Raw genomic sequence first — 27,181 nt, forward strand, 5'->3', positions numbered from 1 at the left:
ATGCTAAGGGGTGGGGGTGGGGAGTAGTGAAGAGTTGGAAAGAGTAAGCCAATTAAACACATTGTGCCAGGCCCAGGGCTTTGGGTGATCTGGGAGAACTGAACATCTGACTGCCGAGGAGGTAAATTCCCCTTTGGTGCTAAGCCATCTTTCTGTGAATTACCAAAATGTGCCCCTTGTGGGGAGATTAATTATCAAAGTTGTTTTGGGATAATGCAGCCCCTGGCCTGGGTGCTTGGCTTGGCAAGTGGAAGACAGGGTGGAATTCAGCCCCAATCTGCTCTCTGGGTGGGCACTTTCTCAAGCAGGGTGAAGCTGCACGTCTGGGTTCTGTGACCCTGCACCCACCCAAGCAGTGATTCACAAGGCCTGGGAGTGCATTTTGTCAGAGCCAACTTCAAGCTCTTTAGGTGGGAGGCATCTGGGATAGATTTTTTTTTTTTTTTGACAATCCAAGTCAAAGAGCTGGATTTTTCTGGCCTCTACCTTCAGAAAAGAAATATATATATTTTTCCCTTCTGAGAAGTAGCCTTGCCAGCCAACCACATAGGCCAGAGTCAATGTAAAAGAAATGAGATGATTATGGAACATTCATAATTGTAGAGCAGCACATCTGACTTTAAAGAAAGAGCTGCTGCTTCTTTCCCCGGGGAATGACCACATAACATGCAATTACCCCCGCAGTCCAACGTCACAGGAAATGCCACACCTCTTTGGGCAGTGAGTAATAACCATTTCTGATGGTGTGGGCCCATGAGCTCAAAGGTCTACCCCGACTAGTTCCAAAGTGCGAACGAAGTGGGTGGTGTGCTCCATTGGCGTCCTCTGGTTTTTGTGGTGGCCAGGTGTGTGAGCGTGTCATTCTCACCTTCATACTTCCTAATTATCAGAGATATAACCAATGGATTAGAATTCCAGGGTCTCTATTAATTAAATGGCTTCAGTTTGAGTTTGGAGTCAGGGTGCAGGCTCTGGTGAATGGAATCATTGGCTCTACATCCATCACTCTGCCATGGCCTCACTGTGGGTGGAGGGTAGCCCTCACCCCTTGACTTTGGATTCTGGCATCCTTGGGCCAGTGATACCTGGATGGCAGTGAGAGGTTGCCAGTTTCAAGGTCAAGTCTTGAGAGCCCTTGGATTTTCTGTTTTTTCCTTGTGTGTCAGAGAAGACCTTCTAGGTCTGTGGGCCCTGAAACTAATACTTAGGGAACAGGTATGAGCCAAGCCTCAGTGAGAGCCAAGATAAGCTGCATCCAAAGCTTGAGACAGAGCCTGAATCAACCAGCTTCCAGCTGACATGAAGATCCTGCAGGTACATCATTGACATGAGTGACGATTACTAAGATTTGGGGTGGTTTATTGTGTAGCACGATTGCAGCAACAGTTAACTGATACACTTGTTTCCTAATGGAATACCACAGTATGTTGACCTTGGACACCAGTCATGGCTGGGACACAGGAAGCACCCAAGCAGAGAAGCCACTTTCATTCTGACTTGAGGGCTGGGATCTGCATGAAGGAGAAAGTGTGTGACTCAATTAAGATACAATTAAGATCCTTCTCCGTGGTGTCCCTTTTATCTACTGTCCTCATTATCCCGCTTCCTTTTCTTCTCACCATGGGACTGGTACTGTTATTGCATGCTGATGAGTTTGTCTGTGGCCCAACTTCAGGACTAGAGATATCTGGGTAATTAATTTGGATTTAAGCTCCTCTAGCCAGCCCTTGATAGCCCCACAACTAAGTGCTTTGGAATGCCTTGATTTCTCCTGGGCATTTTTTGGGCACTTAGAGGTCAAGAGTCATTTGGTACCTATCTATCTAAAGTCAGTCTCAAAGTGAATTTTGAAAAATGTATGAAAATGTACAGTTGCTTCAAGTGACTTAGCTTACTCCTGGGAACCACCTTCTTCCCCCACAAATGCTATGAAGTTTTTTTTGCATTTCATCTCTACAACTTGGTTATAGAGCAGTTCTCCCTTGTGAAAGTATGGGATATTTGCTAGGCATGAGCCCTGGCTGGAGCTCAGACAGGATATGGGCATCATGACACAAGAACCCCCTTGAAATAAGATGGTGAGCAGATAGAAACAAGACTCCAACAGACAATGGGGAATTAACTCAGGAAGTAAACAGCCCTAGTTTCACATATCATTGTTTCTGGATGCAGAGCACGCTTTTCAGTTTTTCATACTTCTTTGTTTTCTCTCTACCTCTGTGAATTCTCTAAGGTCTAGTCTTTCTAGATTTCATCAGGATTAAATGAAACCACTTGTGCCCTGAAATCTTGTGGTGCTAACTACAATGGCTTTCAAATTTTTTGCCGTGTCTCACAGCAAGAAATAAGTTTTGCATCAGTCCCTAACACACACTCACACATATGCACATGCTTTTATAAAAAATTAAAAAAAAATTTTAACCTTCCTTTACTGTTGAGAGACAGAATGTGAGTGGGGCAGGGGCAGAGAGAGAGAGGGAGACACAGAATCTGAAGCAGGTTCCAGGCTCTGAGCTGTCAGCACAGAGCCCATCGTGGGGCTCGAACCCACAAACACGAGACCATGACCTGAGCCAATGTTGGGTGCTCAACCGACTGAGCCACCCAGATGTCCCTAAAAAAGTCCAGTTTAATGTGTCACTCTTGGTCTTAGTTGGGTTTGTGTCAGAGTAGACTCTGGAATAAAGATTCATGTGCAAGTGGTTTATTTGGGAGTCGATGTAGGGGAGTGGGGACGTGAGTCAGGGGAAGGAAGAAAGGCATTCAAAAGTGTGTAGATGCATAACCTCAGTGGGGAATTCTGGAAACAGTTTTTGTGGGGGTCAGCCTTCAAGTATGCCCAAGTGATCTTTGCCTCCTGCTATTTGTGCCTTTGTGTAATTCTCTCCCACACTGAACTATGTGTGTGGCTTGTGTATCCGGTAGAATACGGCAGAAGTGATGCTATACCATGGAGGACAGCCTCTGAGATGGCCCCAATTCTCTCTACCTGCTGGTATTCGTGACCTTTGACAATCCCTCCCCCCCTAGAGTGTAGGCCATTTATAACCATATAAGAAGTGACTCAGTTCTAACCATAGAATATGACAAAGGTGATGGATGTCATTTCTGAGATTAGGTCAGAAAAAGATTCTGGCTTCTGCCTGGCTTATGTTCTCTTGCGCTTTCCTTCACTAGCTCTGAGAAAAAACCAGCCCCCATGTTGTGAGCTGTGCTATGGACAGGCATACATGGGGAAGAGCCTGGTGAAGAATTCTGAGTCAGAAGCACCAAGGGGCACCCAGCCAAGCTGTGCCCAGATTCCTGACCAATAGACATCATGCGTTAATGCATTTTTGAAAGCTGCTAAGTCTTGGGGGTAATTTGTCAGGCAGCCATAGACAATTAACACAGTATCTGACTTTTAAGGCTGGGTCGTAAAAGACTTTTCTGTTCTCACTTTGGTCTTTCATTCTCTTGGATTCCAGCCACAGATCATGAAGAAGTGTAAGTGGTGACAGACTGAGACCTGCCAGCAGCCATCAATGTCAATGAGCCAACTCGGAAACAGACCCATTCAGCCCCAGTCAGGCCTTCAACTGACTGCAGCCCCGGCTAACATCTTGACTGCAAAATCATGAGCAATCTGGAGTCAGAACCACCTATTAAAGCTTCTTCTGAATTCTTGACCAGCAGAAATTGTGAGGTAATACCTATTTGTTGTTGTCTCAAACTGCTAGGTTTTTGGGGATAAATTGTTACACAGCGATCGATAACTAATACAGTGTAGGACAAGTGACTCAGAGTTGTTCTATCCAAATGAAGGAGCTGGGGTATTTATACACTGAAACCCACCTGCCAGTAGATGAGGGCTGCTTCTAGGGAGGGAGGGTCAATTCCCCAGCACTTGTTTGTGGGCAGAGACGGCTTCTGTGGCCAGAGAAAGGCTGTAGACAAAGAGATGCAGATTCGGGCAGTCGGAAGTCAGGCGTGTGTGAATCTAAACGTAAAGATGAGAGGGTATGGGTAGGGGTGTTTGCAGGGCCTCCAAACTCTCAAACTCCATTCAGTCTCATCGCCATGACCTCCCTCCTTCTAGGTAGCTCGGAGCATCTACTCCTTCAGATTCTAGCTCTTCCAGAATGGTCTCATTGTGACAAGCCCCTCTTTACATAATTGTACTCACTTCTGGTGCTCCCTTTGGGGGATGCTGGTGTTTCTTGGGCCAACTTTAACCTGTTGCTGATATTCTTTGTGACATGAGTCCAAAGGCTAAGTTTTCCTGCAGGGTGCACGTCAGGGTCTTTGAAGGGCCCTGTGGTAACTCCCTGGTGGAGGCTGATCTCTCCCACATCCTACTCGACTTTCACTATAGAGTCTGTCACACAGCCTCCTACTCCTGCCTCCCTGTGCCTAGTGGGCAGCCCACCTGGGTAGAGTACAGGAAAGACAAGTCAAGTCCAGCCACTTGCTTGACATTTAGGGGACTCATATCATCAGCCTCACCCAATACTGAGGTATGGGCTATCCCAGACTCTCCCCTTCTGCCCTGTGCCTCCTCTATGGGCATGTGTCCTGCTCAGGTGGACACAGTGCCTCCCTGGGGCCAGACTCCCCATCTTTCAGGAATCTCAGATCTTTACCACTGACTCTTGAAGGCTTCTCACTTGGCTTTGAGATGGGAACAGCATTCACACCCACTGGGAGGAAGCATACTTCTTAGATCCAGCATTGCCTTCCAGTTGGTGGCTCTGCTGTGAGTCTAGCTTCATCTCTAGAATGAAGATTCCCGTGTAGTAACCCATAATAAAGATAAAACACCTCACAGTGATGGGCATTGGGTACTCCATAGGCATTCACTTCCTCCTTCTCAGTGTCAGTGATGGAGCATGCACCAACCAGTGTGGCTGTTCTGAGGACATGGGGTTTTAAAACAAAACGGGCTCACTGACACAGGGAAAGAAGAGTGTGCATGCATTCCTAGGGCAGAGCCTTGAGTGAGGTGAGTATTCTCTGGAAGAATGAAAAGACGGAGCTGACACAGAATTGTTCCAACAGAAAGCAAATGCAGAGGTCCAGTATCAGTCTCCGGTGCTTGTGGGGGGGTCTCAGCCCTGTGGCCTCAGCCTGGTCTTCAGCGGTCAACCCCTACAAGCCACGGGCTTCCTCTTCTGAAATTTTTAAAAATGTTTTATTTATTTCTGAGAGAGAGAGAGAGACAGCAAGAATGGGGGAGGGTCAGAGAGAGAGGGAGATACAGAATCTGAAACAGCCTCCAGGCTCTGAGCTAGCTGGTAGCACAGAGCCTGACGTGGGGCTCGAACCCACGAACCGTGAGATCATGACCTGAGCCGAAGTCGGACACTCAACCGACTGAGCCACCCAGGCGCCCCCACGGGCTTCCTCTTCTGGGGCACTGGGTAGGTGGCTGCCACCTGACTTGTCTCTTTTCTGTAAAATGTGGCCAGATCCAAGATCCTCACCATGAGCCCTCCCTCCCCTTCCCTTTCTTGTTCCATCCATATATTTTGGTATCTACTACAAAGGTCAGAAAAACAAATCAATGAAGAGAAGGACCCAATAATCCTGAGAACTGACTCAGGGCTGGGAGGTGGGGAGCAAAGCCGCTCAATAAAATGAAAGAGAATTTAAAAATTCCCTGAACAAGGCACAGCATGGGGTCCCGATCAAAGGGCCAGGCAGCTTTAGCTTTGTGTGTGCAGAGGCTGGATGCTCTGGGGCTGGGGGACAGGCAGCCCCCGCCCTGCCTCCCTTTGAACACACACACAGACATACACACACACACACACGTTTACACACACATGCACACGTGCACTCATATGCATGCACACTCCTTGGACCATCACCTGACTGCTAAAGAAAGATCTGATGATGGATTTCCAGAGTTTGAGAGGCAGACGGGAGAAGGCATTGGCAGGTCACGTATATCCCTGTAGTGGTCCCATTTTCCAAAGCTGTCACAAGGTCCCAGTCTGCAGGAGAGAGTTAAAATGCCCTTTGAGGACCAGACGAACATAAGGATAAGGACAAGGTGAGGGATGTTACAAGTCCTACCTCGCTTTTTCTGAACCAACCTTGGGAAAAGGTGAGACTGTAAGAACCCACCAGTCTGCAAAGAGATGAATCAGGTTTTTTAAAGCCCTTTCCTTGTGAATGGAAGCTCTTCCATGACATACTTCCCTGTACCTACCACCACACCCCCAGTCCCTGGGGTGGATTAAGCACTCCCCTTGAAGCATCCACCTTACCCCAGTACTCTTGCATCAGAACACCTGAGGCACAGTATCATTCTTCATCATTAGTCGGTCCCATTCTATTCTAAGAGGCCAGATCAGGGGAAGACCGCCTGAGCTCAAATCAAGCCAGCACCCCTTATTGGCTGCATGACTACAGGCGAGTGACGTAACTTCCATTTCCTCAAGTGTGAAATGACTATGAAACATGTATTTTTTCTTTTGCACAATGCCTCTTCAAATATTTAAGGGCAGGCTTTTCTCCTCCCAGCTTCATAGGCTCTGCTATTTTCACAATTCTTTAAATAACATAGTTTCCAAAGATCCAAAAATGGTTTGAGCGAGAACAGCATTGTGGGAAGAAAGATAGAAACTCTCCACTTTGGTGACCTCACTCAGATGTATATGATCTGGCATGTTTGCTCTCAAGTGACTCATTGCTTTATATTATGCTGATTGTACGCAGATGTAGAAAACATGAAGACCTCCACACGCACGTAGGTGGGGAAGGCAACATACATGCATGTCTGTGTTTGAGCCCATGTGTGTGTGCATGTGATTATTTTCTTGTTTGTTTCCAGGTTTTGAGGTGGTTTGGAGATCAACAGAATAAAAGATGAGGCATTTAATAATAAAACAAAATCAATATTATGGGAAAGGTGCAGAAGCAGATGTTTTGAGATTTCTAAGTGAGCAGATTAAGCATGTGCTGGAAATTTGGCTGTTTCTTAAAGGTTAAGGCTCTAAGACAAACCCTTCTGGCCACCTTGTTTTTGTTTTGGAAAAAATGGTTTCATTTCAGGACTATTTCTTGCTTTCAGATCAGAAAAATGGCAGCTGGATCAGGGAATTAAGTAGGTTAGGAGTTGGAATCCAAAACCATGTTGGTTTGTGAGGTTTTTTTTACCCATTTACCTTTTCTTTGTCTTTTTCTTACTTATGTCGCAAGAAAACCAAAAATGAATCCTATCTTTGTAAGCCCTTTCCACATCGTTCCTCTAACAATTCTGTGTGTGGCATAAATATTATCCTTCCCATAAACTGAAGCCCCAGAGAATTAAGAGTGACATGTCCAAGGTATGGACGTACCACAGTTTATTTATCCATTCTCTTAGTGATGGACATCTGGGCTGTTTCCACTTGGGACTTTTATAAACAAAGCTACTGTGAACATTCTTTACAGGCCATTTTGTGGTTTTATGTTTTCATTTCTCTCTTTTTAAAAATGTATGTATGTATGTATGTATGTATGTATGTATGTATTTATGTATGTATGTTTTGGATAGTTTATTGTCAAGTTGGTTTCCATATAACTCCCAGTGTTCATACCCACAAGTGCCCTCCTCCATTCCCATCACCCTCCATCCCCTCTCTCCCACCCCCATCTGCCCTCAGTTTGTTCTCAGCATTCAAGAGTCTCTCATGGTTTGCCTCTCCCTCTCCCCCACTATTTTTCCCCTTCTTCTCCCCCATGGTCCTTTGTTAAGTTCCTCCTAATCCTCCTATACATGCAAACACATGGTATTTGTCCTTCTCTGCTTGACTTATTTCGCTCAGCATAAAAAAATTTATTTATTTAAATTCAAGTTAGCATTTGGTTTCACGAATAGAGCCCAGTGCTTCACCACTTCCATGTAACACCTAGTGCTCACCCTAACAAGTGCCCTCCTTCACACCCGTCATCCGTTTAGCCCATTTCCCACCCACCTCCCTTCCAGCAGCCTTCAGTTTTTCTGTATTTAAGAGTCTCTTATGGTTTGTCTCTCTCTCTCTGTTTTCATTTCTCTTAAGTAAATTCCTAGAGGCAAAATTTCTGGGTCATAGAAGAGAAGAGATGTATGTTTAAGTTTATTAGAAAGCCAACCAGTTTTCCATAGTGTATTCTTCTACAAGTGGTATCCCAGAGTACCAGATTCTACATATCCTCACCAACATTTGGTACAGTCAGTTTTCATTTTTAGCTAGTCCTGTGAATGTGTAGAGGGATCTCATTGTTCTAATTTGTATTTCCTTGATGACTAATGACTTTGAACACCTTTTTGTATGTGATTTGACCATTTGAATGTATTCCTCAGCATGGAAGGAATGAGTTACTCTACTCAAAATAATGGACTAATTTCAAACATGTTATGGTGAGTTAATAAAGCCAGACACAAAAGAGAACATACCATATGATTCCATTTTTATGAAAGGACAGGCAAAACTGATACATGTGCTAGATGTCTTCATAGTGGTTGCCAAGGGAGCTAAGGTTGGGGATGTTGATTGGAAAGGGGCAGGAGAAGAGTCTCTGTGGGTAATGGAAGTATTTTTTTATCTTGATCTGGGTAAAGATTACACAGGGTTTCTTTTGTCTGGCTCTTTGCCAGAACACCTCTGTGTGTATACCCACCTAGGGCCACTGGCTAGCAAACCCTGATTCTAGGCTAAAAGGGGACTGGAGAAAGGAGCCTGCAAACCACTGAGCCACAGTCTGTCCCTTCCCAAGATATTAGCTTCTGCTTCCTCATACAACTAATCAAAGCCACTTAGTCCAGATGTTCATTTTGTGCACTGCACAGAAGTACCTAACAGAGGGGATGAACAGGCACTAGAATCCAAGGTGTGGGCTCTGGTGGTGCCAGCCCAGAGCAAGTGCCTTTTCTTAATCACCCTCCAAGAGGGGATTATTTTTGTAATTTTGTGGAGAGTCATCCTCCAAGCTAACAATGGCATTGTGGCTAACATTGGGTCATGAAAAGATTTTCATGATGATAGCCTGCCTTGGTACTTGTTGAAATTTCATTTTGGTGATCAGATAGAATCCTAAAGATAGAAGTCCAACTTGGGAGCATTTTTACGTTCGTTCATTCATTGTCACTCTTTTCACTCCCTTTCTTCCATCTATCCATCCATTGATCCCTCCTCCATCCAACCAATATTTTCTGTGTACCTTGGCTGGTGAATGCTGTATACTGAGCACTGTGCTAGTTTCTGGAGATGATTTTATTATTTTCTTTGAAGGTGGGATGCAATGGCATTTGTTTTTTAATGCTCCTGTTTCTGACTCCTCCTTTGAAACGTCTCTGGCCAGGGCATGAAAAATATCTTTGATTTCCTAGATGGAGAGCACAGCTCTGCCTTTGGATATAACATATGAGCTGGAGACAGCTCCACAAAGCAGTGTTTTCTCAACATTGCCAATTAGCTCCTGTCTCTTTGTGGTTAAGGAGTCTTGCCTATTTGGGCTCAGTTTTGCTGCTGCCATGTCTGGCCTTTGACACCAGAAAACTACTGGAATATCTGGTGTAAAGTGTAACCTCTTCACTTTAATTCTATAATTCAATTATAGAATAATCTTGCATTCTGAAATAGAAAAAAATGGGTGAGGTACTGTAATAATCAAAGTAATAATCCATTACATTTGCATAGTACATGACCTGTTTCCAAACCATTTTCACATGAAATATCTCTACCACCCAACAATGGGAAGGTAGGAGATAGTTACTGTTATTATCCTTTTTTATTGCAGTAGAAAACATATATCATGAGGTATATGCTCTTTACAAAATTTAAAGTATATAGACCAGTATTGTTAACTCTCGGTACAATGTTGTACAGAAGAGCTCTCAAAAGTTTTTGTCTTGCATAACTGGAACTCTATGTCCATTGGACAACTCCCTGATTTCCATCATTTTAGCCCTGGCAACCCCCATTATACTTTCTATTTCTAAGACTCTGACTACTTTATTTTTTTATTTTTAATTAAAAAATTTTTAAATAGTTTATTGTCAAGTTGGTTTTCATATAACACCCAGTGCTCATCCCCACAAGTGCCCTCCTCCATGCCCATCAACTCTGACTACTTTAGATACATCATATAATTGGAAACATGCAGTACATGTTCTTCTGTAACTGGATTATTTCACTTAACATAATGTCTTTGAGGTTCATCCATGTTGTAGCATATGACAAGATTTCCTTCTTGTTCATTGCTGAGTAATATTCCAATGTATGTTTATACCACATTTTTCTTATCTATTCATCTACTGATGGACACTTAGGTGGTTTCTACCTCCTGGCTATTGTAAATAATGCTGCAGCAAACATAAGAGTGCAAATATCTTCTCAAGATCTGGATTTCAATTCTCTTGGATAAATACTCAGAAGCAGGATTGCTGATCGTATAGTAGTTCCAATTCCATTTTTTGAGGAACTTCCATACTGTTTCCCCAAACAGTCACATCATTTAGAAGGTAGATATTAATGTACGTAGGAAACTCCTACTGGATAGACCAGCTAGACATGTTCCATCACTTGCTAATCAGGGCTGAGTACTAATTTCTGACCTCCATGGAGTCTCAACAGATGAGCAATGTCAGTCAGTCATGTTAGAATTAGTCAATTAGCCCCAGCACTGTCTTGAGATGGGGACTTTCCTATTAGCCCTTACCATCCAAAGCACTTCCAACTCTTTAACCTGGGAGCTGGAAATCTAGAGAAGTTGGGGGCAGCTGGTGGCCATCTTCCATAAGACATGAGGAGCGGAGCAGGGAGAGAAAGGAATAAAAGGCCCAGTGAGATAAAGTGACTCACTTGATGCTTCTTGCTAAGTTGATGGCAGGGCCAAGAATAGAATTTTAGTTATGATCAGACGGTGCAAATTTCTCTCATAGCAACTGTCCTCATGTTGCACTGTGGGGTTTTGTTTCAGAACAAAGATTTCAGTCATTTCTTATTAATATTTTTATTATTTATCATCTAGCAATGGATTTGCAGAAATGATATGAAGTCATGTGAGTCAAAGAGGACCAGGCTTGAAGAGAAATGGCCCTGATTACTAGCTAGTTATGTGTTGTTAATACCAGCTTGGCTTGGGGCAGGTGTTAGCAAAGAAGGGTCTTGGCTGTAGGTGGAAAGTGGGAGTATGGGACATTTACTGAGGATCCCCTGCCACTCATCCTGGGATTGCTCTTGGACACCTGGGTGGCCTGGAATAGAGCTGTTGGTGTTTGGATTTGAAAAGCAGGTTGATGTTTCCTACAACAGGAAAGAACCCTTGAATGGGGGGCAGTGATAGAAACTGAGAATTTGCTGGAACAAAAGGTTGACTCAAAAGGTGAATTGGCAAGTGGCTGTCCAGAATAAAGACAGACTTGAAGAAGACATTTGAAAGACCCTAAGACCCCCATGGCAGAGAGAGTCAGACTCAATGCTGAAGGACCCAACACAACAATTTATGTGTTGTAGGTCCTCAACATATATTAGTTCCCTGAAAGATGCTGGGTGGTAAAAATCAAATGAAGCCAAGTAACCACAGGGAAATTCTAGAACATTTGTACAAAGAGTAGAAGAATCTTTGCTATAAAGTGGTTAATGGCTTGTTATAAAAAAATTGTGGACACCTTGGTTGAAATAGGGGTGGGGGGCCCAGAGTTATTCTCTATACTGCTATTTGGTATCTGATTTTCTCTTCAGGGAGCCCATGAATTACCTTCTTGAATCCCCCATGACTCCATATCACACAAGTTTAAAAACGGGTAGATTAAATTGTTTCTAAGGCCAATTCTCTTCTGAGAGTCAGTGATTCATTGTTAGCAAATTTCTCTATAGTTATACCTTATTTTATCATCTCTGAGGTCTTCTTGGTTTATTTTCACACTTAAAGTTTAGTTGTATAGATAGATACTGGATTTGGATATCAGGGATTGTGGGCGGCAGTTCCATGGCCTTTTCTAGCAGAAGGGTGTCCTTGGTCAGCAACTTCACTAAGAACTATTCCCAAGAAGGTCTAGACATGGATGCCAACCAATTTTTTTCCCCTCAAAGGTCTCTGAACAGAGCTATGGTGGATGGCAAACACAGCCATGATTATTCCCTTCCCTGTAGTAATGTCCCTTTACAATGTGACCTTGCAGCTACTCTCATGAAGATGTAGTCTGTTTCCTCACTCTCTGCATCTGAGATGGTCATGTAGCTTAATTTGACCTAGAGAATGTGATAGAAAGGACATTGTGCCTGTCCAGAGCATGACCAGCCATCACGTGACATATTCAGGCTAGCAAGATAGATGATGGAGGTCATGTTGAATGGAGAGAAACCATCTTGGTGGAGGCCATCCTAGATCAGTCAGTTCCCAGATGGCCTATCGGCTGACTGCAGAGGCATGAGTGAGTTGAGGTCAGAAGAACCATCCATCTGAGCCCAGCTCAAATTGTCAACCCACAGAATCATGAGCTAAATAAATTGTTGTTTAAAGTCACTAAGTTTTGGGTGATTCATTACATGGCAAAAGTTATCAAGTAAAACCCACAGAATATACACCACCAAGGGTGAACCCTAAAATGAAACAAGAGCTTTGGGTCGTTATGATGCATCAGTGTAAGTTGTGTGGGGGCAGGTTGTATGTGGGAACTCTGTACCTTCCTCTCAGCTTTACTGTGAACCCAAAACTGCCTCTGAAAATAAAATCTTTAAAAAAAGTTAATGGGTATAGTCTATTATGGAAATGATCAATAGAATCTCCAGAATCTTAGTGCAGTGGCCATGGAGGTCTGGTATGACCCTTTATGGCAGAGAAAAATGCTGTGTGTTCCACAAATCACTTCATCTTTATGACAATCCTGTTATTATTTCCACTTTAAAAATAAGAAAACTTTGGCAAAGAGAGCTTAAATGCTTCTCCCAGGGTCATACAGATGTAAACATGTAGCCAGATGCAAATGGTGGTCTCATTTATTCATGATGCCAGTTTGCGGGCCATGGTTCACTCTGTATGCTGTAAAGTTGGTCCTGTGGCTATGAGTCTCTCCTCCTCAGTCAGAACACCACACCCCCTTGGGCAGTAGTGTCACACTGGGCTGAGGCTGAGGGCTGGGGTGGGGGACACAAGGAAGCCTGGCCCTGTCCTCTCCCCCTCCTACCTTCTTCCCTGGACTTGCTCACATGGGCTCAGAGCCTCTCTCAGTTCTGAACATCAGCATTTCTGTTATCACACATTATCAGCATCAGGTCTCTCTGGGACAGAGTGCTTATTGGAATCCTCCAGAAGCCCACTTATCAAGCATCCCACACCAGAGAGATCCCAGCTCTCCAGAAACAAGCCCCTTTCTGTCAGTCTGAGATGGAATTAACCTCCCAAAGGACCCTGTGCAGCCTTTAAGAACCAATCACAATTGGCTCCACATTGAGTGTCCACAGGCTTTATTTTATTTTCCTCCAAATCTCGTGGCTGTTGCATTAGGCACCAACTCCACAAGTTGCTTAGAAACTGCTTTGCGTCAGTGGGCTCATCCAGGTCCCCATGTGCAAGCAGAGTGATAAGCGCTACTATTTATTTTTTTAAATACAGACATATAATTAAGGAAACTGTTCTGATGTCTGCAAAGTCCCGCTGGCAATGAGCAGCCAATGAGAAAGGCCTCAAGGCAGAACAGAGCTGGGGATTTCAATGAGAAAATGAATAAATAAGACCCCCATCCACTCCTCTCTCTGTAAACTTAGGGTCAGCGCCAATTTTAGGTGACTCGCTTCTCTTCCCAACTGGGTTCTTGTTGGGCCCTACCCAATCCTTTAGAGCCAAAGATGTTTCTCAAGGGGGAGACACTTCTAACTTCACGTCTTATTATTCTGAACAAGAGAAAGGAAGGGACAAGGATGGAGATGGTGGGGGATATCTGCTGTGCGGTCAGCCGAGCCTCCCTGTCTTCTTCTGCCAACAGCACTTTGATTTTGCGCTGGGGCATCACCTCTCCCATATTCAAGGTCACAGGGTTTGCGGGAGTGACTCCACTCAGCTCTAGGGAACAGACACATGACTCAAGCCCTGCCAGGGGGAACGGTTTAGGGCTGGACACATGACCCAGGAGACTCAGTCTTGGGACTTGATTGGAACTCTGGGAAAGGTGACATTTTTTTCTGTTGGAACTGTAACTCTGGTAGGGCAGATGCCCGGTTCTGCTGGCGGCCATCTTTGTCACGATGTGGGCAAAAACCTGCTGAGAATGAAGCCAAAATAGAATAAAGTCAAGGGAATATCAGATAAAGGGTTAATATCCAGAATCTATAAGGAACTCACCAAACTACATGCCCAAAAAACAAACAACCCAGTGAAGAAATGGGCAGAAGATATGAACAGACACTTCTCCAAAGAGGACATCCAGATGGCCAACAGACACATGAAACGATGCTCAGCATCCCTCCTCATCAGGGAAATACAAATCAAAACCACACTGAGATACCACCTCACGCCAGTCAGAGTGGCTAAAATGAGCAAATCAGAGAACTCTAGATGCTGGCGAGGATGTGGAGAAACGGGCACCCTCCTACACTGTTGGTGGGAATGTAAACTGGTACAGCCCCTCTGGAAAACAGTGTGGAGGTTCCTCAGGAAACTAACAATAGAACTCCCCTATGACCCAGCAATAGCACTGCTAGGAATTTACCCAAGGGATACAGAAATGCTGATGCATAGGAGCACATGTACCCCAATGTTCATAGCAGCACTCTCCACAATAGCTAAAACATGGAAAGAGCCTAAGTGTCCATCAACAGACGAATGGATCAAGAAGATGTGGTTTATCTATACCATGGAATACTACATGGCAACGAGAAACAATGAAATCTGGCCATGTGTAGCAACATGGATGGACCTTGAGGGTGTTATGCTGAGCGAAATAAGTCAGGCAGAGAAGGACAAATATCATATGTTTGCACGTATAGGAGGATTAGGAGGAACTTGACGGAGGAACAAGGGGGAGAAGAAGGGCGGAAATGGTGGGGGAAAGGGAGAGAGGCAAACCATGAGAGACTCTTGAATGCTGACAAAAACTGAGGACTGATGGATGTGGGGGGAGGGGGGGATGGGCATGGAGGAGGACACTCGTGGGGATGAGCACTGAGGGTTATGTGGAAACTAATTTGAAAATAAACTATTTTTAAAAAAAAAAAAAAAGAATAAAGTCAAGGGAGAGAGATCAAATTGTCAGAGCTACCAGATCTAGTCTGGTTTTCAGTTAAATGAGTCCATAAGTTCTTTTCTCCTTTGGTTTTGCTTAGGCTAATTTGACTTGGACTTTTTGTAGTCCAAATAGTCCTGGAAAGCAGTTGTGCTAATCCCTCACTCCTTTTTTCAAAGTTCTGCTTCCCACATTCTAGACAGGACTAGGGCAGAAGGACTTTGCTTTGTGGTGGGCTAGGCGCCTATGGGTACAGGTATTTCTCCTCCATAGAGAGAGTGGCTGAAGGCAAAGTTGCCATGTACTTCATAACATGGTGAGAGGGACAGAAGTCTGTAACTCTCCTTGAAGTCAGTGGAAATGAGTATTGCAACGCATTGATGTGGTGGCTGAAATGAAACACCAACATGGGCTCTTCACCCCGGGAACTTTGGTTTAGAGAAAGGGCAACAGGATGCATGTATGTGCAAAGCTAAAGGCATGAGTCCAAGGGCCAGCCCTGATGGGAGACCTGGTCAGTCAAGCGTGTGAGGCTCATGGAGGGCCGTGCAGCTGGTAGAGAGGCAGGCTTCTTAAAGTGCTGGCCCAGGAAGTTAGAGTGGTCAGTGGAGGAAAAGGGAGACAGACGTGTCAGTAACTCTGTGACAGAAGTGGTTCACAGTTTTGAGACTAGAGATTGCCTCAGCCTTTCAGGCCAAGCCTCCATGTCCAGGTAAGAGGGTCCTCAGATTGTCTTCCTGTCCTCTCTTTCCATGTTGCTTCTTCTTCTGCTTCCCTCTCTCTGTCCCCCGAACTCTCATGGGGCAGGGGACAGTGGGAACATATGGTTACAGGGAACCGCTTCTGTCTTCTCTTCCACCCCCGGGGAGGCAAGCACGGGCTTTGAATCCTATTGGGGCAGAAGTACATTAGACTCAAGGAAGAGCCAAGCAGGACTCCTAGAAGGGTTCCATCAGTTGCCAAGGCAACATGCTGACTCTTTCCCTGGAGGAATTTTAAAATAGGTCATACATTCCTTTTTATGGGAGGTTGGGAGTCCTGCCAGGAATGACGATGGGACCTGCAAAGGACTCAGCATGAGAGGTCAGAATCTGTTAAAGCCCAGATTTCATTTATAGAAATCCATACAAAAGGACAACTCTCTCGTCGGCCAGGCTGCTGCCATGGACCACCTGTTTGCACAGCCCAGGCAGCAGATGTTGTAGTCCAAGGGATGAAGGGGCCTGTGTGGTTGTGGTTTCTTACTGGCTACCTGTGGGGGAATAAACGCCTGGGTGTCACCTGGGTGCATCCATCCGTCCTTCACAGCAGATGCAGGTCCCTCTTGGTGGCTTTCCTTCCAGAGCTGAAACAGGGTCCCCTTAAGCATCGCTACCTTCTGGTACTGGTTCGTTAGGGCTTTGGATCCGGGTTTGACTCTGTAATTTGCCTTTTACTAAGCAGAAGGTGCAGCCAGTCTACTGAAACTTTTGGACCCTTGGTTCTCAATCCGTAAAAGTTGAAGAGCAGGCCACCCACCTGGGAAGGGGAGCCCTGGGCAGGGTGGGAGAAGAAATAGTGTGGAGAAACGTCTCAGCCTTGTATCTGTCACAGAGAAGACATGTAGATGTTATCAGCTTCCTTTTTAAGTTAAGTGTTTTCATCTCTTTTAGGGGGAATTACCGAATTTTGGCGGTCACACCTCTTGAGAATCTGGTTCCCACTCTGGTATCCCTTAGGCAGAGATGCCATTTTTGAAGCTCCTCCTTATGCAAATCTCATCTCATGCTCTCTCGTGGCTTCCTTTATTCTCCTTTCTAATTTATACTTATGTATTTATGATCTTTTGATGATCTGCAGTAAGAACAGGAGGGCAGGGATTTTGTCTGCTGTATTCTCCACTGTATCCCTAGTGCTTGGCACATGGTAGAGGTTCAGTAAATGTTTGTTGAATGAAAAAATGAATGATCAGAAACCATGCATGGTCATCACGCGTGTCTTTGCTTAATAAGACACAGGGGAAATGAAGACCTTGTTATCTAATAAATGTAATTTCTCTAGGAGGAAAAATCTTTGCAAACACGAGCTCATGTGATGTATGTAAATAATTAAAACAGGCCCTTGGTGGTAAAAAAGTAATTCCTGGAGTTACATGGTCTGGATGAATTCTGCTTTTGTATGCTCTAGTTTAATGCAGCAGCCTTCAAAATCTGCATCTGTTGCTTCCACCTGCCGTATCCTGTGGACTAGATCACATCTGTGTTGCTCTAGGTCCTTGGCAGAGGTATTGCAGCTCAAAATCTACTCCTAATTGCTGCTCCTTGGACACCTGTCCATGTGTTTCTCTCTTCCTTTCTATAGGGCTGTGGGCAGGTTTTTGCCTTGTACCATTCTGTTTGTGCTTCCTTGGGACCACGTCACAGCCTCAGTGCATGCACATGTGCACACACAGGCCTGCACATATGTGCACACAAGTATAAGCACGTGTGAAGGCAATGGTCAGGCAGGGTTAAGAAGATGATCTCCTGGGGAATAAATAAAGAAGTCATGCCCAAGAAAATTAATGCTAGAATTAGAGTCAGATGGGTCAAGAAGAGAACACACTATTGGTCATTGAAAGGTCCTTTTGCCATAGATGATAACTAAGCAGAAAGAGTCTACAAGGGAACAAGGAAACATCAATGAGAGAATCAGAGATGGGTATTGGGAAAGGATACTGATTCTGATTCCTATGCTGAGCCATATGGAGGCTCAGGGTAAGTGAGGTCTTCAACTAGTTCCTGTGGCCCTCTCTTCATCATTCCAACTGGAGATAAACTTCTTCGTCTCCACAAACTACAAACCACATCACAGTATCCTTTATATCAGCAGGGACTGACACAGGGGTTTCTTGGAAAGGTTTATGGATGAATGATGCCAAGTAATCCTTCCAAAATTCCTTCAGTAATGGAGATAGAGATGGTGTCAGAGATGGGTAGTTGTCTACTCTCCCCTTCTATGGTAAATGTTGGGATGGAAAGAAGTTGCCCAGCTAGAGACTGCATTCCTAGCCTACCTTGTATTTAGTTGTAGTCATGTGAGTTGTTCTCACCAATAGAATATGAGAGGAAGTGATGCGTGTCATTTTTGGGCCAAGGCTTTTAATAAAAGGAGCATGGGAGCGTGTATGTCTTTCTGCACCTGCTTCCCTTCTGCTGGCTGGATATATGTGATATCAAATCCTTAGAGAAGGAGAGGGGCGGACACTAGATAGAAGGTTCCTGGTGAGGGGAGTTGCTTGTGAACTCAAACCCCCCAGGTACATGAGCAAGGAGTAAACTTTTACCATGTCAGACTATTACATGTTTGGACCTATTTATCACAGCAGCTTGTTCTACACTGAACAATACAGACAGAGTACTCCAAGTTTGAACCAATGAAATGGCAGGGTAGAGAAGACATTCCCAGGTCTGTGTAGATATATTCCAACACACACTTGTTCACGCCCAGACTCAGCAGCCTACTCTCCATAAAGGTTCAAATGATCTTTCATCAGACTCACGATGTCATACTTCTTTTATTTTAAAAAAATTTTAATTTTATTTATTTATTTTGAGAGAGAAAGAGTGTGAGTGGGGGATAGAGAGAGAGAGAGAGAGAGAGAGAGAATCTTAAGCAGTCTCCACACATTAGCCTGCGTCCTAACTCAATCTCATGAACTGTGAGATCATGACCTTAGCTGAAGTCAAGAGCTGGATGCTTAACTGACTGAGCCACCCAGATGTCCCTGGTCATCCTTTTTGCATGGTTTAAGAAGCAAATGTTATAAAAAGATATATAGAGTTCACTTTCATCTCTGCCTCATCCATGGTATTTACTGTGCTCCCTTAGCATGCAAAGGGATTGCCACCTTTTAAAATTTTTTTTAATGTTTTATTTATTTCTGAGAGAGAGAGAGAGACAGCATAAGAAGGGGAGGGTCAGAGAGAGAGGGAGATACAGAATCTGAAACAGGCTCCAGGCTCTGAGCTGGCTGTCAGCACAGAGCCTGATGCAGGGTTCAAACCCACAAACCACGAGATCATGACCTGAGCCAAAGTCGGATGCTTAACTGACTAAGTCACCCAGGAACCCCGGGATTGCCATCTTTATTAGATTCTTGTGTATTCTTTTAGAGCTCATGTAAATGTTTATAAACAAATATATTGAACATATAAACATAAGCATGTATACATACACCATTTCCTACACAAAAGATAGCATACTAAGATGCTTTTCTGCATTTTACATGATTTAACAATAACTCTTAGACACTTTTCTGTATCAGTACATGGAAAACTTCTTAACTCTTATTCACAACTATGTATTATTCTATTAAAGGCTTTATCATAATTAATGTAACCGGTTACCTCTTGATGGATGCTTCAGTTATTTCCACTCTTGTTACAGATGGTGCAGCAAAGAATAATCTTTTCACAAGTGCAGGTATATCAGTACAACACATTTCTAGAAGTGAGATAATTGAGTCAAGAGGTAAATGTATTTACAACGTGCATGGATATTTGCTCCTCTCCTTTGAATCTGGCTTTCGGGAGGGTCTAAGGCACATCCAGGCTGGCACTGGGCTTTCATTTCTTGAGATTATCCTGTCATCAGCCAAAGCATTCATCTGAGCCGAGAGAATGTGATCAGACCCCAACCTTGGTGCAGTATCTTAGAACATGCCAATTAGGAGCTACGGTCCTTCCAAATTTCTTGAGTCTCTGCCAGCCATGGGCGTGGTGTACCTGTGCTCTGTTCTCTTGTGACCCACCAGAGCCGTGAATTTTGAGCTTAGTCTGCCATACGTCAAATGGTGAATAGAGGCTCTCTGGCTGCCACAGGTTGGTGGTGACACACGAGTGATGAATATGACAGAGATGCAGAAATTGTGTGGTTCAGAGCTGGGGCACTGGATTCATTATTTGGGTTCGATGCCTGGCTCCACCTTTCTTAACTTTGTAACCCTGGGCAGGAGTTTAATTCCTCGAGTCTCTCAGCTCTAAAATGGGAAAGATAAAAACAGAATTGTTGTGAGGATTCTAGAAGATTAGCTAAAACACTGAGGCACAGTAAATGGCATGCAGTACTCAAAATGTGTTAAATGATCTCGATGAGTCAGCAGGCATGATTTGCTCTTTCAGTTACCCGCTCTTAAAGTTCTCTTCATGCAAATTGTGGTTAAATGATGTTTATAGGCCACCAGAAAGTTCCTAGTTCTCGTCACATCCACCCTTCTGATCAACTCTTTGATAGCAGACTGATCTAGGACAGTATTGGTATATTTCAACTGAAGGCTTTTGGTTTGAGAGTCATCAGCTCAAACATAAACTTTTAATCCGAAAGAATGATAAATTCATAAGCAAATATCCCTTTCCTCTTTCAAGTTGCTTTTCAATTTGGCCAAACCAAGTGACATACATGTTGTTAGCGCAGCACAGAAGAAAATTAAGGGCAAAACAGTTTTTAACACATATGCTGACTTAGACAGATGGGCCTTGTAGATTGATATACACAATGGATGATCTGGTGCAGTTATGGTTCTAAGGGCCATATGGATTTCACAGGGTAGATATAACCTTAGGTTCTAATTGAGGATCATCTTTTTGTCCTCAGATTTTAACTTTTAAGTGTGCTTGAAGCACAGAAGGTGCTCAATAAATATTTATTGATTGAATGAATGAATGAGCCAATGGAGAAAGACTGTTGATAAAAAGTAAAATGAAAGTAAATCCATGCTTTTGGAGAGTATCCGCTTTCATTCTACTGTTGGCTTTACTTCATAGGTTATTATTGATTGATTTTATTCAATAACCAATATTCATTATGTGAAGGCCTAGCTCAAGGGGCTGGTGGGCATATACAGTCACCAACTCTCTGTGTTGCTTATTTGATTTTAAATTAGAGGATATTTTAGCCTGGTGGGAATTGAGATGTCATGGTTGTCTGACTCTGTAGCAACTTTGCTCCAGAATCTGTACTGCCTTTAGAAAATGCAGTTTTGCATATTTTCTGCCTATAATGATCCAGGTATGAAAATCATCACCAAAGGGCTGTCTGAGGGGCTCAGTCAGTTTAGCATCTGGATCTCGGTTTCAGCTCAGGTCATGATCTCACAATTCTTGAGTTTGAGCACCACGTTGGACTCTGTGCTGACAGTGCAGAGCCTGTGTGGAATTCTCGGTATCTCTCTCTCTCTCTGCTTCTCCCAGTTTTCTCTCTCAAAATAAATAAGTAAATAAACTTAGAAAAAAATCATCACCAAATAGGAATGAAAGTGAAACATAGGAAGTCCAACTAGTAATTCAGGCATTGAGTGTGAGCTCAAACATCTTACTGCCATCAGACAGCCTGCATCTTTGTGAGGAGGGAGATAGAAAGGAGTGGACCAGCTTGGTGCTCCAGGGACTTACCCAGTTCCAGTGACCCCTGTCATGACCCTAAGCCTTAGCCCCACTTCCTGCTATTACGTTGTCAACAGTTAAATGCAATCCAGCTCAGTTCTCTTAAAGGCAGTGACCCACTCACCTTTCGAGAGAAGACATTAGTGTGTTCTTAGCTGCCAGCTGACTTCTGCCCTTGGTCACCCAGCTGGACCTGGTAAATTGGATCCAAGCACCCATGATACGGTGTGACCATCAGCAAATATGCCATGAAGTGAGCACCTTATCTTCATATTTATAACGATTATGTTTTCTGTTTAAATGCAATGTGTTAGCTTGTATTCTTTTATTTCTATTATTTGTTTATTCTTACTGTCCTAAGGTTAGAAAGCATTCCAAACCAAAATTTTTAATTTGTAAAAACCCTGATTTAGGGTAAGGGTGATTGACTAAAGATCCCTCCACCCCACTGCCTTCAGTAGTGGGCATGTCCCCCTAATAGCAGAGGAAGGAACAGGTGGAAAACTGTGGTGAATTCTACCAATACCCACGCATAGAGGTCTCTGCTGCAAAGGGAAGTGAACAATCATCTTGTATTGAGAACTGACTGTGCCAGCCACAGGTGCTATGTTCTTTACCTATTGTATAAGCTCACCTCTTACAAAATCCTGTGAGGGAGTCAATCTCTCATTTTTATGGATGAGGAAACCAAGGCTTGGAGACACTGATGTGTAACAGATCACCTAGCTGTTAGTGATGAAGAGATGATTCCTCCATGGGGTCCGTCATCAAAGGCAGATACTGAAAACTGTGGGCCAGATCTGACTTGCTTGGTATATAGTGCTTGCAAATAATCCAAGTTATTTACTACATTTAAAATCTATGAAGTTTCACATAATATAGGCCTTGGGTTTCTCCTAAAGAACAGTATGGAGCTATTGGCTGAGTAGTAGTGGCTTTTCCTTCAGGTGGGGGAAACCCTCTCTAGGTCACCACAATCCCTATTTGGTCCATTTTATTAATTTATATCCTCTGCCTAACCCCTTAGCCTTTTATGTTTGATATCTTTGATCTAGATCTCTCTATGAGTAATAAGGTGTGTGGTAGGGGGGAGACACGGAGGAGAAGGTAGGGGTGTGAAGGATGAAAGGTGATGTGGCAGAAGACGTAGGATATTCTGAAACCAGCTCAACTTTTCCAAGCTGTGTTAACTGTTTTGATGTTGGACTCATGTGGGGTCAAATGAAGGGGCTGCACTAGTTGAATTCTGAATTTCCATCCAGTTCTGAGCTTCTTTTTAGGTTTTACCTCACCTGCAAAGCCATATTCTTTCTTTGTTGTAAGTTGGTCTGTCATAATTGCTATGGAAAAGTGATTTCATTACCAAGGTCACCATTGAGCAGTAATCTTGGATTGATGCTGACCAGCACCAATAAGTTTATAATTCCAGGATGTCTCCAGTATTCTACATAAATGGTGCTCTCTGGAACTGTGGAACATGGTAGCCATGCTGGTGGTATGTGCTATTGTTCTAGATGGGCAAAATAGTTAAAAGTCTTCCTTGGGGGCAATTAAGTAGTCCAATGATGTAGACTAGGAGAAGATATATAGACAACTACAAAATGAGTTAGTCACTTATGGAGTGCTGGAATAGCATACATGAAAAAGTGTGTAAAGCAAGAATTGGTGTTTCAGATTTAGATAGGAAGAGATTGAAAGTTGTCTCATCGGTTCTCACTCTGGATAGTTGTCATGAAAGAGGCCTATGCTTATGAGCTAACTCATGGCTGGGGAATCTGCTAGATAGGCTGGTGTCAGAAATAGAAATGAAGGAAAAGAGGAAAGGCAACATTTTCTGGGAAAGAGACTTTTTCCAAGACTTTTCCCTTTCATATTAAAAAAACTTTGGAGGAGCATTTCTTTTGGCATGAAGACAACTATTTTTTTTTCCAAATAGTTTAGTGTCAAATTAGTTTCCACATAACACCCAGTGCTCATCCCCACAAGTGCCCTCCTCCATGCCCATCCCCCCTCCCCCCCACATCCATCAGTCCTCAGTTTTTGTCAGCATTCAAGAGTCTCTCATGGTTTGCCTCTCTCCCTTTCCCCCACCATTTCCCCCCTTCTTCTCCCCCTTGTTCCTCAGTTAAGTTCCTCCTAATCCTCCTATACGTGCAAACATATGATATTTGTCCTTCTCTGCCTGACTTATTTCACTCAGCATAACACCCTCAAGGTCCATCCATGTTGCTACACATGGCCAGATTTCATTGTTTCTCATTGCCATGTAGTATTCCATGGTATAGATAAACCACATCTTCTTGATCCATTCGTCCGTGGATGGACACTTAGGCTCTTTCCATGTTTTAGCTATTGTTGAGAGTGCTGCTATGAACATTGGGGTACATGTGACAACTATTAAAAAACAAAACAGATTGCTACCTCATCTTTAATGCCCCCAACTGATTTAAAAATCTACACATTAGGGGGAAATGCACATCAAAACTATATCACCTCATACCCATCAGAATAGCTAAAATCAAAAAGAGAAGAAACAAGTGTTGGTGAGGATGTGGAGAAAAAGGATCCCTCTTGCACTGTTGGTGGGAATGCAAACTGGTGCAGCCACTGTGGGAAACAGTATAGAGGTTCCTCAAAAAGTTAGAAATAGAACCACCCTATAATCCAGCAATTGCACTACTGGGTATTTACTTACCCAAAGGATACAAAAATACTAATTCAAAAGGATACGTGCACCCTGATGTTCATAGCAGCATTATTTATAGTCGCCATGATATGGAAGCAGCAAAAGTGTCCATTTATTGATGAATGGATAAAGATGTCACACACACACACACACACACACACACACACACAAATATTATTCAGCCATAAAATAGAATGAAATTTTGCCATTTGCAACAACATGGAAGAAGATAGGGAGTATAATGCTAAACAAAATGAGTCAGTGAAAGAAAGACAAATACTTTATAATTTCACTCATATGTGGAGGTTAAGAAACAAAACAAACAAAGGGAGAAAAAGAGAAACAGATTCTAAACTGTAGAAAACAAATGGCTGGTTACTAGAGGGGAGGGGAGGGAAGAGAATGGATGAAATAACACTTATGATAGATATTGAGTAATGTAGAGAACTGTTGAGTCACTATCTTGTACATCTAAAACTAATATAACATTGTATGTTAACAATATTGGAATTAAAATAAAAATCTTAACAAGATATCTACACACTAGGAAGATTTAAATGTAATATTTACATGTATTTTATGCTAGTCAAATTTTCCTTTTTTTTAAAATTTTTAATGTTTTATTTATTTCTAGGAGAGAGAGAGAGAGAGACAGAGACAGCATGAGCAGAGCAGGGTCAGAGAGAGAGGGAGTCACAGACTTTGAAACAGGCGCCAGGCTCCGAGCTGGCAGTCAGCACAGAGCCCGACGCGGGGCTCGATCCCACGAACTGCGAGATCATGACCTAAGCGAAAGTCGGACACCGAACTGACTAAGCCACCCAGGCGCCCCCAAATTTTCCTTTTTCACTAGCTCAGGTAAAAACCACACCCTCCTCTCCCTTTTTAAAAAATCTTAATATATTTCCAATTTTAAGTGCAAAAGAGAGCAACATCAAGGAATTTATGAAGAGACAGGAATAATTCAGCTTTTGGCCAATTGAATCAGTGTTTTTAGAGTCCAGTTAACTCAATGGGCCACATTAGAACATAAACAGATTGCTTAAGATATGGTGCTGCAATGGGAGTTTTTAGATAAACCCTGGGACACTTGTGCCGGCCTACTGAATAGGTCCACTTTAGGACTCTGCCAGACGGGGCAGCCAGAATCTTGTATACCACACTCTTCCTTTCTCACGGTTCCTGGTTCTGCCATCTTCTGCTTGCTATAAAAGAATCAGCCCATCTTTTGATCCATACACCACGTCAAAGAGCACAATCACGGAGAAGGATAATGAATCCCAAAGAAAACTTGAGTTTTATAGTCATCAGTGTCCCATCCTGTCCCCTCAGAATTTGCCTCTGTAAGACAAAGTCTGCTACTGTGACATCTGTGAATCTCTGCCCAACAGATTTTTATATGGCCCTGGGAGCACACAGCCTGTGGCAATGCAAGCCGGAAGATCGGTGTCCCAGAAGCAGAACTCAACCAGTCATTGTTAGGAGTTGGTGGATAAACTCCCCAGATTCTCATGCCTTAGGAAGGATAACTCGGATGTTTTGTCCTACACTAACTCCTAGAGGTCCCTCCAAACCTGAGTGATAGCTGCCCCAGCAGGAACTTGCTGGATAACGAGTTGGCTGCCTTTCTTCCTTGCTTCATTTCTCCACTCTGCTGATGTTCCCCGGATCACTTCCTGAATCAACCATTTGTGTTAGAATCTTTGTGTCAGGGGGCACCTGGGTGGCTCAGTCGGTTGTGTTTGCCTTCGGCTCAGGTCGTGATCTTGTGGTTCATGAGTTCAAACCCCGTATCGGGTTTATTCTGTGTCTCCTCTCTCTGCCCCTCCCCAACTCCCATTCTGTCTCTTTCCCTCAAAAATAAATAACATTAAAAAAATCAGAGAAAATAAAAAAAATCTTCGTGTCAGGACCTGGTTTGGGGAACTCCAAACTAAGACATATGTCAAAATGATAGAGGAAGTCCCAGAAGAAGCAGGGAAAGATGACCACTATAGCTGTTAGAGACCGGATACATTTAAAAAGGGCAACCACTGAGGCTAGTGAGTTTAGGACTCTTCTAAATCCTTTCTTTTTTCTCAACCACTCTGCTGTAAATGAGGTCATCTATGTTTATTAGATATTAGGAAGACTGGGGCACCTGGGTAGCTCAGTTGGTTAAATGTCTAACTCTTGATTTCAACTCAGGTCATGATCTCATGATTTGTGGGATTGAGCCCTGAATTGAGGATTGGGATTCTCTCTCTCCCTTTCCCTCTGGCCCTCCCCCACTCTCGTGCATGTGCACTTTCTCTCTCAAAAATAAACATAAAAAAACGATATTAGGAAGTCTAGAGTAAAATTTTTTTAAAAAAATTTTTAATGTTTTTTTAATTTATTTCTAGGAGAGAGAGAGAGACAGCGTGAGCAGGGGAGGGTCAGAGAGAGAGGGAGTCACAGACTCTGAAACAGGCTCCAGGCTCTGAGCTGGCAGTCAGCACAGAGCCTGACGCGGGGCTCGAACCCACGAACCGCGAGATCATGACCTAAGCGAAAGTCAGACGCCTAAGCGAAAGTCAGACGCCTAACCGACTAAGCCACCCAGGCGCCCCAGGAAGTCTACAGTAAAATTTTTGATGTGTGATATAGAGCACCTAATAGAGTGCCTGGCACATAGTATGTGCATATAGTGGCTTTGATTTTCATGAGCGTGGACATGTCAGACATGTTTGTCGACAACCTCCCTCAGTTATTTCATCGTACATTACTGTTATATCTATTTTCCTTGTCCACCACTCATCCTGGGCTGTCTGGCCGATTTTTTTTTCAAGTCCAAGTGTGTATTTTATATTCACCCACATCGACCCTTTTCTTGTTATATTTACTTATTTCTAGTTACTGAGGTTCTTTTGCATCCTGATTCTTTCACCATACTCCTGCTGTTCT

At 43.5% G+C, this 27,181-nt stretch overlaps 1 protein-coding gene and 1 long non-coding RNA gene across 7 annotated transcripts in view; one reads left to right on the forward strand and one right to left on the reverse strand.

Moving 5' to 3' along the window:
- LOC144223564 (uncharacterized) overlaps positions 1-27,181 on the forward strand; it is a 115,156-nt gene that overhangs the window by 28,070 nt on the left and 59,905 nt on the right. For all 6 annotated transcript variants that reach the window (XR_013332737.1, XR_013332739.1, XR_013332740.1 and 3 more), the window contains one exon: positions 3,468-3,685. The gene's annotated coding sequence lies outside the window, so the exon portion shown is untranslated. The remainder of the gene's footprint in view (positions 1-3,467; positions 3,686-27,181) is intronic.
- On the reverse strand, positions 1,176-20,156 carry LOC144223566 (uncharacterized). The gene is made up of 3 exons (XR_013332742.1): positions 19,537-20,156; positions 3,835-5,972; positions 1,176-1,511 (listed from the first exon to the last, which is right to left on the reverse strand). It is a non-coding gene; the product is annotated as an uncharacterized LOC144223566 (long non-coding RNA).

The sequence above is a fragment of the Crocuta crocuta genome, unplaced genomic scaffold (assembly GCF_008692635.1).
Source record: "Crocuta crocuta isolate KB4526 unplaced genomic scaffold, BGI_CrCroc_1.0 scaffold70, whole genome shotgun sequence".
Classification (NCBI taxonomy): Eukaryota; Metazoa; Chordata; class Mammalia; order Carnivora; family Hyaenidae; genus Crocuta; species Crocuta crocuta.